Source organism: Danio rerio, chromosome 3 (genome assembly GCF_049306965.1).
Source record: "Danio rerio strain Tuebingen ecotype United States chromosome 3, GRCz12tu, whole genome shotgun sequence".
In the NCBI taxonomy this organism is placed as follows: domain Eukaryota; kingdom Metazoa; phylum Chordata; class Actinopteri; order Cypriniformes; family Danionidae; genus Danio; species Danio rerio.
Genome location: NC_133178.1, coordinates 9610895 through 9616894, shown reverse-complemented (window position 1 = coordinate 9616894; position 6000 = coordinate 9610895).

The window sequence follows — 6000 nt, the reverse complement described above, 5'->3', positions numbered from 1 at the left end:
ACCACTCAGGACACCCTAGCAACTGCCTAGCAACGCCTTAGCAACCCCTTAGAATACCCTAGCAACCACCTAGCAACGCCTTAGCAACCACCTAGCAACCACTCAGGGCACCCTAGCACTGTTGCTAGCATGATGCTAGCAACTCGATTAGCATGTTGCTAGCATCATGCTAACACGATTAGCATAACGCTAGCTACATGCTAATCATGTTAGCATGATGCTAGCAACTCGATTAGCATGTTGTTAGCATGATGCTAACACGATTAGCATCATGCTAGCTACATGCTAATCATATTAGCATGATGCTAGCAAGTCGATTAGCATGTTGCTAGCATCATGCTAACACGATTAGCATCATGCTAGCTACATGCTAATTATGTTAGCATGATGCTAGCAACTCGATTAGCATGTTGTTAGCATGATGCTAATATGATTAGCATCATGCTAGCTACATGCTAATCATATTAGCATGATGCTAGCAAGTCGATTAGCATGTTGCTAGCATGATGCTAACACGATTAGCATCATGCTAGCTACATACTAATCATGTTAGCATCATGCTAGCAACTCGATTAGCATGTTGCTAGCGTGATGTTAACACAATTAGCATCATGCTAGCTGCATGCTAATCATGTTAGCACGATGCTAGCAACTCGATTAGCATGTTGTTCTATTGCCCAGTTTACTACCGTTTTGTACCCCATCGATTTGCCACGCAAACCCCATTCACATTTCCTTTAGGAAATGTACAATTCTAGTTATTATTATTCTTCTTCCGTACGTTTTTCGGCGCGTAACTCGTCCCGCAGCTTTCGTCCCAGACCCTTGAAAGTGGGCTCAAATCGTCCGGTCTTATCGGGAATGGTGTGCTATGACTTTTATAAGGGGTGGGGGGTTTTTTGGCCCCGCAGGGGCCAAAAAACCCCCCCTAAAATCCCATAGACTTAACATTGAGCCGAACTTTGACGAATCACAGCGCCGAGTGTGAATTTCGTAGAAATATGGGATTCGCAACAGCTGTAGGGGGTTGCAGCCTAAGTGAGAACATACCACGCAGGGGGGTATAAGTTGTACCCCTGGGGGGCTAGGACGTCCCAAAGTGGTCCCATTGACTTAACATGGGCCCATTGACTCCCATTCATTACATTGACTCCCATTATAAATGTCACATGTCAATCACAGTACATAGCAGTGTCATACTGACTTCGGGGTGGGCTTATTTGACTCAGGCAACCAATCAGCATCTCATTATGATTTTGAAGCTCACAAGCCACGCCCCCCCAGACCATTTAAAGACCCCTCTAACTGCCCCATTGACTTAACATGGGGTGGGATGTCCCATTGCAGATCCCATTGACTTCCATTATAAAGGTCACACATCTATAACATTACATAGGAGTGTCATAGAGACATGGGGGTGGGCTCATTTGACTCAGACAACCAATCAGCATCTCAATATGATAATGAATCTCACAAGCCACGCCCCCAAACTGGTCCCATAGACTGCCATTATAACTGCTCTACATGCATATCTTTGCTTAGCAGTGTCCTATTGACTTGGGGGTTGGCTCATTTGACTTGGACAGCCAACCACATTCAAGTTCACTCTGTAACCTCGCCCATAGCAACAAAACAGAGTACCCTAGCAACCGTTCATCAACAGCTATATCTCGGCATCAGAACATCGTAGAGACTTGGGGATTGGCTCGTTTGACTCATGCTAGCAAACGGAACTTCCTATATGCTACACATGCTAGCAGTGACTAGCTACATGCTAATATTGACTAGCCAAGTACTGTAACTTGCTACAAATGCTTACTAAGTATAAATATTTCATCAGGCATGTATGTGAGGCTTGCCTAGTAACCACCCAGGGTACCCTAGCAACTGCCTAGCAACCACCCAAATTACCCTAGCAACCACCTAGCAACCACCTAGCAACCGCCTAGTAACGCCTTAGTAAGGGCCTAGCGACCACTCAGGACACCCTAGCAACCGCCTAGCAACGCCTTAGCAACCACTCAGAATACCCTAGCAACCACCTAGCAACACCTTAGCAACCACCTAGCAACCACTCAGGACACCTTAGCAACCGCCTAGCAACACCTTAGCAACCACCTAGCAACCACTCAGAACACCCTAGCAACCGCCTAGCAACCACTCAGAACACCCTAGCAACCACCTAGCAACACCTTAGCAACCACTAAGGACACCCTAGCAACCGCCTAGCAACCACTTAGAATACCCTAGCAACCGCCTAGCAACACCTTAGCAACCACCTAGCAACACCTTAGCAACCACCTAGCAACCACTTAGGACACCTTAGCAACCGCCTAGCAACACCTTAGCAACCACCTAGCAACCACTCAGGACACCCTAGCAACCGCCTAGCAACGCCTTAGCAACCACCTAGCAACCACTTAGGACACCATAGCAACCGCCTAGCAACACCTTAGCAACCACCTAGCAACCACTCAGAACACCCTAGCAACCACCTAGCAACACCTTAGCAACCACCTAGCAACCACTCAGGACACCATAGCAACCGCCTAGCAACGCCTTAGCAACCACTTAGGACACCTTAGCAACCATCTAGCAACCACTCAGAACACCTTAGCAGCCATTCAGAACACCCTAGCAACCAAAACAAATACATTGTACCCCATCGATTTGCCACGCAAACCCCACTCACATTTCCTTTAGGAAATGTACAATTCTAGTGTTACTATTACTGTTCACTTTTTCAAAACTTCGGCGCGCAACTCCGCCCGCATTTTTTGTCCTAGAATGATGAGTGAGGTGTCAAATCGACCGGCCTGTTGAGGAGAGGTGTGCTATGATTTTTCAAAGAGGGTGGGGGTACACTGCCCCCATGAGGGGCAAGAAAGTAACCCCCAAAATCCCCATAGACTTAACATGGACACAAAATGGCTGACATTGATATCTAGATTAGAGAGTCGTAGAAGCTTGGGAGTGGGCTCATTTTACTCCCCCTATCAAGTCGGTATTAAGTAGTGACATAACAAATTTGTACACACTCCCTAGCAACCACTTTAGGCCCCCTAACAACCATATAACAACATAAACAAGCCATATTTTAGCACAGGAGTATCGTAGAAAGACAGGGTTTGGGTTCTTTTGATGCAGGTTGATCAAATCTCTATTGTCTTCACCTATTACAAAGGCGTTGCCACACCCTAGCAACCGTTTACATTACCCTAGCAACCACATAAACACATGAATTTAACCATTTCTCCACATTTACTGCTATTTTGCCCAGTTTAGTACCATTTTGTACCCCATCGATTTGCCACGCAAACCCCATTCACATTTCCTTTAGGAAATGTACAATTCTAGTTATAATTAATGGGGTTTGCCATAGGCAAAGTCCATTCTTACTATTGTGGTTTATTATTCTGTCTTCTTCTTCTTCTTCCGTACACTTTTTCGGCGCGTAACTAGTCCCGCAGCTTTCGTCCCAGACCCTTGAAAGTGGGCTCAAATCGTGCGGCTTTATCGGGAATGGTGTGCTATGACTTTTATAAGGGGTGGGTGGTTTTGGGGCCCCGCAGGGGCCCCAAAACCACCCCCCAAAACGCATTGACTCAACATTACGCCCAACTTTGACACATTATAGCGCCAAGTGTGAAATTCATAGAAATATGGGATTCACAGCATCTGTAGAGGGTTGCAGCCTAAGTAAGAACATACCCCGCAAGGGGGTATAAGTTGTACCCCTGGGGCTCTAGGACGTCCCAAAGTTTTCCCATTGACTTACATGGGCCCCATTGACTCCCATTCATTTTTCTAGAACAGCACTAACGCCCCCGCGAAATGGGACGACCTTTAAAGCGTTATAGCGCCAAGTGTGAAATTCGTAGAAATATGGGATTCGCAACATCTGTAGGGGGTTGCAGCCTGTATGAGAACATACCCCAAAAAGGGGTATAAGTTGTACCCCTGGGGTGCTAGGACGTCCCAAAGGGGTCCCCATTGACTTTACATGGCCCATTGACTCCCATTCATTTCTTGACTCACATGTCAATCACAGTACATAGCAGTGTCATAGATTTAGGGGTTGGCTTATTTGACTTAGGCAACCAATCAGCATCTCTATATGATTTTGAAGCTCACAAGCCACGCCCCCCAAACCATTTAAAGACCCTTAATAACTGCCCCATTGACTTAACATGGGGTGGGTCGTCCCATTGCACATCCCATTGACTTCCATTATAAATGTCACACATCAATAACATTACATAGGAGTGTCATAGAGAAATGGGGGTGGGCTCATTTGACTCAGGCAACCAATCAGCATCACTATATGATTATGAAGCTCACAAGCCACGCCCCCAAATGGGTCCTATAGACTTCTATTATAATAAGGCTAGATGCATATCTTTGCATAGCAGTGTCATACAGACTTAGGGGAAGGCTCATCTGACTCAGACAACCAATCAGCTTTTCAATATGATAATGAAGCTCTTAAGCCACGCCCACAAATCAATTTAAATACCCTTAATAACTGTTCCATTTACTGCCATTTTAACTGGTCTACATGCATATCTTTGCATAACAGTGTCCTAAAGACTTAGGGGTTGGCTCATTGGACTCAGACAACCAATGAGCTTTTCAATATAATAATGAAGCTCACAAGCCACGCCCCCAAACTGGTCCCATAGACTGCCATTATAACTGGACTACATGCATATCTTTGCTTAGCAGTGTCCTATTGACTTGGGGGTTGGCTCATTTGACTTGGACAGCCAACCACATTCAAGTTCACTCTGCAACCTCGCCCATAGCAACAAAACGGAGTACCCTAGCAACCGTTCATCAACAGCTATATCTCAGCCTCGGAACATCGTAGAGACTTGGGGATTGGCTCGTTTGACTCATGCTAGCAAACGGAACTTCCTATATGCTACACATGCTAGCAGTGACTAGCTACATGCTAATATTGACTAGCCATGTACTGTAACTTGCTAGAAATGCTTACTAAGTATAAATATTTCATCAGGCAAGTATGTGAGGCTTGCCTAGTAACCACCCAGGGTACCCTAGCAACTGCCTAGCAACCACCCAAATTACCCTAGCAACCGCCTAGCAACCACCTAGCAACCGCCTAGTAACGCCTTAGTAAGGGCCTAGCGACCACTCAGGACACCCTAGCAACCGCCTAGCAACGCCTTAGCAACCACTTAGAATACCCTAGCAACCACCTAGCAACACCTTAGCAACCACCTAGCAACAACTCAGGGCACCATAGCACTGTTGCTAGCATGATGCTAGCAACTCGATTAGCATGTTGATAGCATCATGCTAACACGATTAGCATAACGCTAGCTACATGCTAATCATGTTAGCATGATGCTAGCAACTCGATTAGCATGTTGTTAGCATGATGCTAACACGATTAGCATCATGCTAGCTACATGCTAATCATATTAGCATGATGCTAGCAAGTCGATTAGCATGTTTATGTTAGCATGATGCTAGTAACTCGATTAGCATGTTGTTAGCATGATGCTAACATGATTAGCAACATGCTAGCTACATGCTAATCATATTAGCATGATGCTAGCAAGTCGATTAGCATGTTGCTAGCATGATGCTAACACGATTAGCATCATGCTAGCTACATGCTAATCATGTTAGCATGCTAGCAACTCGATTAGCATGTTCTATTGCCCAGTTTATTACCGTTTTGTACCCCATCGATTTGCCACGCAAACCCCATTCACATTTCCTTTAGGAAATGTACAATTCTAGTTATTATTCTTCTTCTTCCGTACGTTTTTCGGCGCGTAACTCGTCCCGCAGCTTTCGTCCCAGACCCTTGAAAGTGGGGTCAAATCGTGCGGTCTTATCGGGAATGGTGTGCTATGACTTTTATAAGGAGTGGGGGGTTTTTTGGCCCCGCAGGGGCCAAAAAACCCCCCCCAAAATCCCATAGACTAAACATTGAGCCGAACTTTGACGAATCACAGCGCCGAGTCT